General features: G+C 42.7%; 1 pseudogene; it reads left to right on the forward strand.

Moving 5' to 3' along the window:
- The first annotated feature begins 266 nt into the window (after positions 1-266).
- LOC135702568 (uncharacterized) lies at positions 267-12,289 on the forward strand (annotated as a pseudogene).
- Positions 12,290-12,595: the final 306 nt, after the last annotated feature.

Raw genomic sequence — 12,595 nt, forward strand, 5'->3', positions numbered from 1 at the left:
CATTAAATTATCGTACTTGCCTTTGACGTTGAGTTGCAAGACCCCTGCACTACTCCCACACGCAGGGCCGGGACGACTGCTGAGTGCTGGCTGGAATGGCTCGACTGCGGTCGGAAGTACAAGGGCTTCCATGAGGCCAACTTCGGTGCGTCCCAGTGTACAGCTGCCTAACTGTGGCTGATAAGAAAAGCCAAATGAAATTTGCTGGACTGGCAAAGAGTTTGGATGAAGTTCGGTAGAGACAAGTGAAACATGTGTCAAAGAAGATGGCAATGACGACACCGGCCATTCAGGAACAGGTTGGTTGACGAGCTCTGTGCAGCGATGGGATTTGTCACTTATTATGTCATGGCGTTGTCTTGGTGATCCGGGTAATTGGGTGACTCCATGCTGGGGGATAAATTGGCATTTGGCATTCCAAAAATTTGTAACATTCCTGTTGTTCTTGAATCACGGAATAGTATTCCCTTTGGCCACGTTGCAGTCGAAAGAGCCTTTGCTTTCAGCTCAGGACTCATACCGAGTTTGAACAAAATGAATGACAGACTGCTGACATTCTTACCATTGGCGACTAGTCTGAATGTCTCAACGTCATTTATTCCTAACCTCTGCATCGCCAGTTCACGTACTTGCTCCACTGTGACGTCACGAGAAATACGCGAAAGGTAGAGCCAAAACTTCTGCCTTGGAGGTGGTACAGCAAAAGTGCCGATAGATGGAGATATTGAGCTTGCAGTTCCAAACATCAAATCCTGTTGACGGCGTTCAGCAGCTTCAGGTTTACGGAACAATCGTCAGCTTCGCAAAGACCCAGCGGTATTCGTATTACGAGTTGATGATTTTGGTGTAAGTGCACTGGAATTGATCAAAGCGGTGAAGTTCAGACGAAGTTCACTTTTGAGTTCATTCATGATTTCCGACTTAATTCTTTGAACGATCTCATTATGATCGTCAAGGACATGTTCTTGCCCAGCCTCATAAGCGCCTCGAATGGGATTACGGAAACGTATGTCATCCATTAATTTGGTACATCTCATCGTTAACAGCTGAAGTGATATTGACGCATTTGAGGTTAAATTCCACCTTGCAGAAGCCGCTGCATGAAATGGAATCGTCAATGACATCACTAGCACAGGAGTGGCAAGTAGAAGTCATTTTCAGGATTGAAGTAATTCTCAGGATTTGATGCGATTGCCAAAGCAGCCCTACTACACAGTTTAAAGTAATGCGCCTAGAGTAGTATGCAACAACAGAGCAGGTAAGCTTGACGGCGAAAGTGCAATACAACGGTAGAATCCAGGCGATAGCCATGCGCCAAAATGTTTGCAACAGTTTTACCTCGAGCTCAACAAAAGCTCGCAAGCTTCAAAATTTTGCTGGTAGATGGCGCTTCGGAAAAAAATCGCGTGGCGTTTACTTAGGAAAGTTAGAGTCGGTGTATAATGAGTCACGCCAAGAGTGAAGCCAAGTCTACCTATTGAACTGTCAAACCGGCTACCTATCGTGCAAAGTAAATAAACATTACGATGCTATGAAAGGTCCACGAAAGGTATTGCAATAAAATATAAAATATTATCAAAGAAATGAGCATAAACACGCAGTGAGCGTTAAATTGTAATGGGATACGCTCGGTATTGATTAGTAATGTGAATTTCTACAATTTTTTGTTAAGATAATTTGACAAAATCACTGATAGAATGATTTACTACAGCCGCAATATTTTTTCTCTCGCTAGAAGTCATTTGAAGTTGTTGTAGAAGTCCTCTGTTGCCAAGTGAAAAGAATGAGAATCGTTCGAAAACCGTGATGCGAGTTCAACTGTTTTTCTCTTGGCGTGACTCATTATACACCGACTCTAAGGAAAGTGTTTGTAAACAATGTTCAAAATGCTTCATGTATTATCAAGCCCAACAAAAACTGTACTGATATTTATTGGATTTTACTACGAGCACCAACGACATCATTCAAGGGCATGTTGAACAGAAGATGAATAAAAATTTTAACAATTTTTTTCAGTACTATCTGGTTGCACTGCACTGTTTTCTAATTTGACATTTCTAGATAGATCTGGAATTAGGGCGTAACAGCCTTTGTAAACAATAACTTCTATCGATGATTTCTAGGAACTCAAGACACGTCCACGCAAACCAACATAATCGTCGGGTAGGGGAAGTCTTCTCCTACCCGATGGTGTTGTTTTTTTTTATCCATTTCGTTTATTTGGAAGGCTCAATCGCGTTAGCTTTACGGAGCCGATAATTCATTGTTCACTGTTTGTAGCAAAATTCACTTAATTCTATGTCTAGTAGGAGTTGGGCCGATTACTCGCGGCTTACTCGAGGTTAGAGGGGTACGTTGTTGAAGGATAGGATCAGGGGAGGAGCTTGGGGTAGGGTTTCGTTGTCTCATCAGAGCGTTGTCGCCAGTATGAATAGTAGTGCTGTTCTAGCTTCGTCTGGAGTTCGACCGGCTATGGTGACCAGTGGGCGACGATGAGACTCATCGAGACGGGGGGACAAGACAAACAAAAACTAATAAAGAGAGACAAAAGACAAAGGAATTAAATTCTTATACTAGACATTTGAAGAAACACATAAACGGACTGCATATAGCAGACATCGCGAGTTGCCAACAAGTCTCTGATAGGAACATAGGGTTGTCTTCCTTGGGCCTCGAGGGTATTCAAAAGTCGCTCTCTGGCGGCGTCATTATCCGTACATTGCCAAACTGCGTGTTCGATGTCATCGTAACCGTTTCCACACTGACAGATGTTGCTGTCCACGAGGTTTATTCTATTGAGATGAGCATCTAGCGAGTAGTGGTTGGACATAAGTCTACTCATCACCCGAATGAAGTCACGACTTAAGCCCAAGCCTTTAAACCACGCTCTCGAAGAAACATTAGGAATAATTGAATGTAACCACCGTCCAAGATTTCCAGTGTCCCAATCGGTTTGCCAACTCGAAAGGGTACTCTGACGCACTAAATGGTAAAATTCATCGTGTGAAATTTGCCTGTCATATAATTCGCCTTCCTGCGCGCCCACCTTTGCGAGAGAGTCCGCCTTCTCATTGCCTGGGATTGAGCAATGTGAGGGGACCCATACAAAGGTAATCATATATGATCTTTCGACCAGTACACTCATCTGCTCCCTTACCTTTGAAAGGAAATAAGATGAGTGCCTACCTTGTTTCATCGACCGAATAGCCTCAATCGAACTGAGACTATCCGTGAAGATGAAGTAATGGTCTGTGGGCATATTGGAAATCATCCCCAATGCGAAGTTGATTGCTGCCAGCTCAGCAACAAAAACGGAACAAGGTTCCTGAAGTTTGCGGAAGACGCTAGAGTTTTCATTGAAGACACCGAAGCCAGTGGATCCATTGAGACGGGACCCGTCTGTAAAATATCTTTTCATGCAATTGACTTGTTGGTACTTTTCAGTAAAAATACGCGGAATAATAATAGGTCGAAGTTGATCGGGAATCCCATGAGTTGCTTGTTTCATGGTCAGATCATATTCAATTGAGGAACTGCGATTGGTGAAGTGAACACGGTCTGGAGTATAACAAGGAAGACACATATCCGACGATATGTAGTGGTGGTAGATTCTCATAAATCGAGATTGTGTGTTCAGCCCAAGAATTTCTTCAAAATTTGCAATTATAAGTGTGTTCGTCACTCCGCATTTGATTAGTATTCTGAGAGAGAGCTCCCAGAAACGGTTCTGGAGGGGTGTTACTCCTGCCAGAACCTCGAGACTCATGTTATGCGTTGAGTGCATACAGCCAAGGGCAATACGCACACAACGATATTGAATACGTTCCAATTTTATTAGGTGACTTTTTCTTGCCGAGAGAAAGCAGAAAGAGCCGTACTCTAGAACAGAGAGAATAGTTGTTTTATAAAGCGTTATGAGGTCTCCCGGATGAGCACCCCACCATGTGCCGCAAATTGAACGGAGAAAGTTGATCCTCTGCTGACATTTTTGCTTCAAATACGTAATATGGGTATTCCAAGTGCACTTTGAATCAAACCAGACCCCAAGGTACTTGAAAGACAATGATTGGGTAATGTTTCTGCCCAAAAGATTAAGCTGCATTTGGGCTGGGTACCGCTTTCGAGTAAACACTACCAGTTCAGTTTTCTGCGGCGAGAATTCGATCCCTAGATTCATAGCCCAAGAAGACAAGTTATCTAAGGAATTTTGCAATGGTCCTTGCAAGTCCACGGCATGTGGACCTCTTACGGAAACCACACCGTCATCTGCAAGTTGTCTTAGCGTGCATTGTTCTGCCAAACAGTTGTCGATATCTTTGACATAAAAGTTATAAAGAAGAGGGCTGAGACATGAGCCTTGGGGCAGACCCATGTAGCTAATTCTGGAAGTTGTCAGTTGTCCAAGGGAAAAGTTCATTTGCTTTTCTGACAACAAATTGTACAAGAAATTATTTAAAATTCCAGGAAGTCCACATCTGTGCAGATTGTCTGACAGAATTTCAATGGAAACTGAATCAAAAGCCCCCTTAATGTCCAAGAATACTGAAGCCAATTGCTCCTTGTGTGCAAAGGCCAGTTGAATATCTGTGGAAAGCAGCGCTAGACAATCGTTTGTTCCTTTGCTCTTGCGGAACCCAAACTGTGTATTTGATAGCAAGTTATTTGATTCGACCCAGTGATCGAGTCTCCGAAGGATCATTTTCTCCAACAATTTCCTAATGCACGAAAGCATAGCAATCGGACGGTATGAGTTATGGTCAGACGCTGATTTGCCAGGTTTTTTAATGGCTATTACTTTGACCTGTCTCCATTCAGGCGGTACAATGTTGTTTTCTAGCAAGGAATTGAATAAATCTAGCAAGCGTCTTTTAGCGATATCTGGGAGATTTTTCAGAAGATTGAATTTAATCATATCGCTTCCCGGTGAGGAGTTGTTCGATGAAAGAAGAGCCATAGAGAAATCCAGCATTGAGAATGGTCTATCCAGAGAGCCGCCGCTAGGAGACGCTTCTCGAAGAATATTTTGTGCTGGAACTGAGTCCGGACAGACCTTTTTAGCGAAATCGAATATCCATCGGTTGGAGTATTCTTCACTCTCATTGAAAGATGAGCGGTTACGCATGTTGCGAGCCACCCTCCACAAGGTGTTCATTGAGGTTTCTTGTGAGAGTCCCTCGACGAAATTGCGCCAATAACCGCGTTTTTTTGCTTTGATTAATTGTTTCAGCTTTGTCTCAAGCTTTGAATATTCCTCGAAGTAAGTGGAGGTTTTGTGTCTACGAAAAGCTTTGAAAGCATCAGATTTTTCTACATACAATTTTGTGCATTCTTCGTCCCAACCAGGTGTGGCTGGTCTCCTTTTAAAGGGTGCACTTGGAACTTTTCTTTTTTGTGCTTCCAGTGAGCTTTTGTAAATCAAATCGGCTAGGAATCGATATTCTTCCAATGGTGGAAGCGCATCTATTGATTCGACACCGATTGTCACCGCCGTTGCATATTTCTGCCAGTCGATGTTCCTTGTAAGATCAAATGGAACCCGAGATGGTTCTGCAGAGTGAGGGCCACACTTAATTGAAATGATGATTGGCAAATGATCGCTACCATGGGGATCATTGATAACCTTCCACTGACAATCCAATGATAGCGATCTTGAACACAAAGATAGGTCGAGTCGGCTTTCTCGAGCCGGAGGATTTGCTATACGTGTCGCTTCACCAGTGTTCAAAATAGTCAAATTGAAATCGTCACATAAATCGTAAAAAATAGCCGCTCTATTGTCGTCATATAGATCGCCCCACCCAGTACCATGGGAGTTCATATCACCCAGAATTAATACTGGGGATGGAAGAATCGAAACTAGATTCCAGAGTTGACTACGGCTAATGGAGGTTCTTGGTGGAACGTATACTGAAGCTATGCAAAGATCTTTGTTCTTCACATTTATTTGGCAAGCGACGATTTCGACGCCTGATAGAGCAGGAAGGGAAATTTTGTAGAAAGGGTAGCACTTTTTGATCCCTAAAAGTACTCCTCCATAAGAATCGTCTCTATCCAGGCGAATAATGTTAAAATCGTGGAAGTTGAGTTCTTTATCGGAAGAAAGCCATGTTTCACAGAGAGCAAATATATCACAATCAGAATTGTGAAGTAAAAATTTGAACGAGTCTAGTTTAGGCACTAGACTACGGCAGTTCCACTGTAGCACAGTGATCATATCTTCAACCTCGTTCGACGAATTATCCATCGAAAGATATGATTGATGCAAGGAGGGGCCATGAAACAGTCAATTGCTTAAGATATGATTCTAACGTTGGAAGCAAGGCAGAAACTAAGCTTCTTAGAGGGTCTTGTATGTTGAACATGTTTAATATGAATTCCACAATGTCCGAAAAAGCTAGCAAACCTCGTTCGGACTTGGATTTCTTTTGAGAAGTTTGAGGAGCAGCTTTTTTATTTCTTTTATCTTTGTTGGGCAATGGCGGAAAATTCTTGCTGCATCCAGGGATTGGATCAGCAGGAGCCTTCGGTTTTGTTTTTTCATCCCCATTACCCTGGGAATTTGGCAATCTTCTGGAGGTGATTTTAGTTTTCTTACGGCGCACTTTCGGGGAGGGGCATTTTCTTTTTGAGGATCCGTCCATTTTTGAAGGTGCGTGTACCACCGTAGAATCACCTTCATCGGATGAGTCAGAGTCCGATTCTTCAGAGGATAAAATCGAAAATTGGTTTGCATCTTGGACGGCTGATGCAGCCTTCACCATTTGAGCATAAGTCTGCTTGGAGCGTCCAGAGATTGAACGCTGCACTTTATCGGAGTGCTGCTTGTACATGGGGCACTCCTGCAAGGGGTGAGGATTCTCGCCACAGTAAGCGCATTTTACTGATTCTTTGTGGCAAGAATCCTCTTTGTGGTTTTCACCACATTTGCCACAACGAGTTTTGTTGCCGCAATGGCTGGCCGAGTGTCCCAGCCTTTTGCAGTTGGTACAATTATATACCCTCTGTACAAACAGCCGCACCGGAAAAAAAGCACCATCAATTTTAACAAAGTTTGGGAGAACTGAACCTGCGAAAGTCACCCGGAACGAGTCTGAATGTTTATAAACTTTTTTACCGTCTAGCAAAGATGCTGAATGCAGTTGCCTTACATCCAGTATCTTCACTAGCGCGGTAGCGAATGTCGAGTTTTTAAAAGTTCCCGAGGCATGTTTCAAGTCCTCGACAGTCAGACTCGCGTCGGAGACCACGCCTTCTATCTCCACATCTCGAGAAGGGATGTAGATGTTATACTCAACACTAAAAAGCTCGTGTTCAGCAATTTTATTTGCCACATCATAAGTCGGTGCTTCTACACGCAGTTTGTTGAATCTTTCTTTGTGTACCGAGATTCCCGGATACTTACGCAGCAAATCTCTCGTAATGTCGAGAGTTTTCAAAGGTTTATTTTTGGGCCGAAAAAAGACAACCCATGGTCCTTTCGAAGACGGTTCATAGTATCTGGTTCGCGTAACGTAGGCATCGGAAGATGCCATAAGTGTTGCGCAAAAGCGGTGCGCAACCACTTAAGAAGGAAAAAAAATTTAAAACCTTCACTAATTAATTAATTTTAATTACTAGTAATTAAATTTTTTGCCCGACGTACGAACAAATCAAAAAGAAAAAAAAATCGAAAAAAAAAAAAAAAAAAAAAACTTATATCTACTTGCAAAAAGTTGTCTCACTATGACCCATACTCCCCTACCAGGGGTGAGAGACAGAGTCACGCGCCACGAGGCAAAATTAAACTACAATAGGGAGGCAATGGACTTGCAAAATGTATTGTCTAATACTTATGCCGGTTGTAAACAACCTATCAGCCGGTGCAGCTAGATCGTCCGTTTGCTGCTGCTGGTGGTGATGGTTGGTGTTGGTGGGTCGGCACGATGATGATACGATGAAATGATGGGCTCGCCGTTACCTCCGGTTATGGATTACCGGGATGAGTTAAAGATGGATGGCAACTCCAAGGGGCTCGGCCCATGGAATTCCACTTCCTCTGTTGCACACTGGTCACTTGGGGCACCCAATGGGGGGTGAAAAAACCGCTCGGGCGGAAAAAAAACACCGAAAAAACTAGATGCCGCGCGACTGAGACCGGGACGTTGTTAACCGACTGAGTGCTCAACTAGGAATGATGGTGTTGTTGATTTACGTTGGCAAGCCTTAACTTTCTACAAATCATCAAAAGAAATCATTATTTACAAAAGCTGTTACGCCCTAATTCCAGCTCTATCTAGAATTTTCACTTTTCAGCATCACTTCAGAGACAGGTTTGCGCAAGATGTGTTCGCCTAAAAGCGCGTGAAAAATCGGAATGTTTTGTGTGGTGTAGAGAACTGCTGGCCAAAAAAAAAATGAACCAAAACGAAGGTAAATACTTTTAAAATAAACAAAAGACCCACTGTAATTAGTTATTCTAGGTGACTACTTTGTAGCCGTTCAAACAAAGAAAGCCGGAAAACCTGTCTTAACCGTTGTTCCACATCAGTGGGTGACTTACGGGTTCCTTATATGGCCGGGCAAACACGCAAATGTTCTCCGGAAGAAAGCCACTAGTCAACCACACAGTTCATGCAGCAAGATTCCATGCACTGTGAAAAGGCGTTATAAACCGACGTTTGCTGAAGCGGAACTAGAAGCAGCCGACCTTTCAGGCCAATCAACAGAAGCCTCCGATGCAGCACCCAGAACTAAACAGAAGAAAACTAATCAGTTGAAGCTGTCGAAAAATCGCTTTGATTTCAATTATTTGGTTGAAGGTAAATATTTGTTAGAATTTTATTTATTTCATGTGACTTACTCTACAATTTCATTTTTGGAAATGGTGGGTCTCGTAATGCTATCAATCGGTCTCCTCGACAACCTGCACCAGACGTACTGACAAATCAAATTATAGTTGACGTAGTACAATCCCAAGAAATGGTCTTTTGTCATCCGGATCTAAGCTTGGTGGTGCCAACATCGCAAAATCATGCGATTCATGATGCACAGCAGCTTCCGCAATTGTTATATCAAACGGTTGGCAATCCCTCTTCTGTCGACAACTTGAATTTTACTATTCAATCACCTCCAAAATCTCTTCAGGATATTGCTCCGATTACTGATGGCGTAGATTCATCAGCAAGAGACTACGTAATTATTCAGGACGTAAGCTTTAACGAATATTTTCTTGCTCTAAAAGAACAGTTACAAGAGCCACATGTGAAAAGGCCATACAAGCTTTTTGTAAACAAACCTTTGTAGGCCCTCTTCTCACCAACCGAGGGTCACCCACGCAAACTAACAACATCATCGGGAAGGAGAAACCTTCCCCTATCCGGCGATGTTAATGGTTTGCGTTGGTGTCATATGGGTGGCGAGAAAAGGGCATAAGAATGTTTGTTTACAAAAAGCTTTAAGGCCCTTTTCACATGTTGTTCTTGAGTTATGTAAATTTGTATGAAATAGTAATTTTTAGAGCTCTTTGTTGTTGACGGTTTATGAGCGAAGCATTAATTATGAACAAATTATTAGTAAATGATTTTTTATTTATTTTTTAGCCTGCTATTGATGGAAACAAGATTGTTGAATACATTTCGAAGATAATCGATAGTGCATGTGAAAAGGTGATCGAGACAGTAGTAACCTCAAAGGTCGGTTCAATGTTGGCAGGATTGAAAGGTGACATGGACGTGAAGTTAGCTGCAGCGCTGCGGATGCAAACTATAAGCCAGCACGTAGAAGACGACTTTACATTTTCTCCTGTATCCTCCATCCTGGGAATTCAAGCACTTAAGATGAAAACTTTGCGAGAAGATTGGTAAGTACTCTTAATAATGATATGAGTTATTTGTTTACTGAATCTAATATTGCCATGCTATTATTTTAGGCTCTTCATATGAAGAAGATCGTGGGCTACACCCGAGGCTACACCCCTGATAATTGCAACGGACTGAATGTGTGCTATTCATTGATCGATATTTTTTTTTTGATCGTGACCTTATGCTCCATTGCTCGTGGAGTGGAGGAAGTCGAGGTCCAGCACCCAAATTTGCCATGAAATCCTGTTCCACCATTCTGAACACATTCTTCGAGATAGTGTATAGTGTTAATATTACATTTTCTAGAAGCTTGATGGAGCATTTCTTCAAGCAAATTACTCGCAATTCAAAAAGTCGTTGCAAGACAAAAGGTTTGCGACAGCCAACAGTCCATCGTAGAGGAAAGAAAGTGGCTAGCAAAGTTCAAGGTATGTAACCAGTTGGTTACAATCAACCCGGGGGCAACTTAACAAGTCCAGTACATTTCCAGTGTACTCCGAAAATTTGGTGCTGGTGGTTCTGTCAAACTCACAAATTTCAGAAGTGTTATCTGAATAGGGCGAATGCAGATATGTAAATAAAGTAAATAAAATACTGAACATAAAAACAGATAGCCTCATCTGTTTCTTGAAACTTCAAGTTGGTGGGGAACAATGTTAATTAAACGGACGGGTGTAACAAAAGACAATCACTGAAATTTATTCGTTTTAGAAGCTCATTATGAATATCTTTTGTTGAGAGACGCTTATTTTAATTTATTTTATTTATTTCTTCATGTTTGAATGAATATACGAAATGTTAGTGTTCACACAGCAAACCTGCTACTCACCGCGAATAAGAATCAATTTTGTATTTTTTTTTTTCACCCCTCAATAGAAAGATGGGGAAGTAAACTGTTTTTAATAATACGGCTTTTTATTGCAAGTCTTCACCGCACAAGTATGCTCAGAAACATTATTCTCAAGACTGATAATATTCAAGAGCAAAATATAATAGAATCAACCAATGTGTTTTTATTTCTATTTGATTATATAAGTAAAACTTCCATCAATCGGTTCCAATTTGTTTGGATTTATTTCATTTCACCACGAAAATCATAAATCGCTCTTTTCACATGGCATTCTTGCTTGTTGCTTGACATCCACACATGGTGAAACAAAAAGTTGCCTTCCCATAGAGAAATACCATTGTCCCTTTGTTTACGTTGTGTGGCGACATCTACTATTTGCAAGTGGGTACGTGAAACTAAGATTATCTGTCACCTTGCCGGGGAGTTGGTTACAATCCGTGGATTTTCGTTTGTATGAGTTGTTGTTGTTTGGAACATTCACGTATTTTAATATCAACGACAGAAGGCAACACACAGCAGCGAGAGGGTTAGTACCGCTGCAAAAACACTCGAACGATACTAAAGGGAGGACAATCGTAGTCTTAAGCTAAAAATGGAGAATGATCAGCAAAAGGCATGCGAGTGGCCATGTTCTAAAAGAAATAACATTCTAATTGGCAGAAGTAATCCGGCGTCCGTGTAGACCGGTATCGTGAAGTGTAGTGCATATATAATACAACCCCCCCCCCCCCCCTTGTGGGGTTTGGGCTGGAAAGCCTACCTCCGTTCAGGACCTCTTGTGCTTTTGTACAACATGTACACCTCGTACCGTAAGCAAAACGGTTTTACACGGCTCGGCTCGGAAGTCAAGATGGCTTCCGAGCCTAATAGTAAATGATCCTCGATCGTCCGTCAGGGACGATTCCCTCAGGCCGGTGGCCTTAATTGCCAAGGAGGGTCCCGTCTCGGCTCGACCAAGGTGGCCATGCCACGGTCAGCCGATTTTGTCAACGACGGAAGACGCCTGCCAGCGAAACGAGCCAGCAACGCCTGCTGAGCCGTATGTGGCTGATGAACGCCACCAGATCCGCCATTCTCCCAAAGCGGCAACAACACTGTCTGTAGCCCGCGCCGCAAGTTTCCAGCCACACGGTAGTGCAGGAGCAGCCGTGTGGGCCAACGCCAGCGTCGCGACGCCGAAGGAGAATCTGCTGCAACAGTGAGTACCGTACCGTTTATAAACTCTCGCATACACGCCACATATATGTGAAAACCCACACCCACACGCCACAGAATAGGGCAAATAAATGTGTTATAAAATGTGAATATTCCTGTGTGTTTCATACTTTGTCCGCGTAGCCCCTCCGAATACCCAGTAACATGCCGGCCCTGCGACACAGTTCAGGGGTCTCATGCTACTAAGCTAGTTACCCGGGAGTGTCTGGTCATACCATAGTCACAGGTATGACACTATATTTTTAGTTTATAAAAAATACTTATAAGAGCCTATACTTCTACAATCTTTTTTCTAGCTAATGAAAACAACGGTCACCAGAACAGAGAAGAACGATCGGAGCCTTCAGCAGCTCTGAAACAGAACGTGAGGGAAGTGAAGATCTAGGTGAAGGCTACTCAGGGGAACAGCAGGAAAGTGAGAAATTTCTTGGATTTCCTTAGAGCTTTTCGGTTTCATGACGTTTTAGAACGCAGCATCGGTTGTTAAAAATGTTTATGTTTTTTTAAACACGTGTACTCATTTTTTTACTTTCTTTTCGAGTTTACCCAGTTTCTAACACCCCAATGGGTCTGGGTCCAATCCCAGCCGAGGTCGGTGGGATTTTTCTGAGCCAGCCGTTGGTCCCAGCCCATGTGTGTTGTTGAATGGGTGCGATATCCTACGCAGGTGTGGAAGCTGCCTTCCTGCACA

The sequence above is a fragment of the Ochlerotatus camptorhynchus genome, unplaced genomic scaffold, assembly GCF_037179485.1.
Source record: "Ochlerotatus camptorhynchus isolate MF236.1 unplaced genomic scaffold, CSIRO-AGI_Acam_v1.1 ptg000193l, whole genome shotgun sequence".
Taxonomy (NCBI): domain Eukaryota; kingdom Metazoa; phylum Arthropoda; class Insecta; order Diptera; family Culicidae; genus Ochlerotatus; species Ochlerotatus camptorhynchus.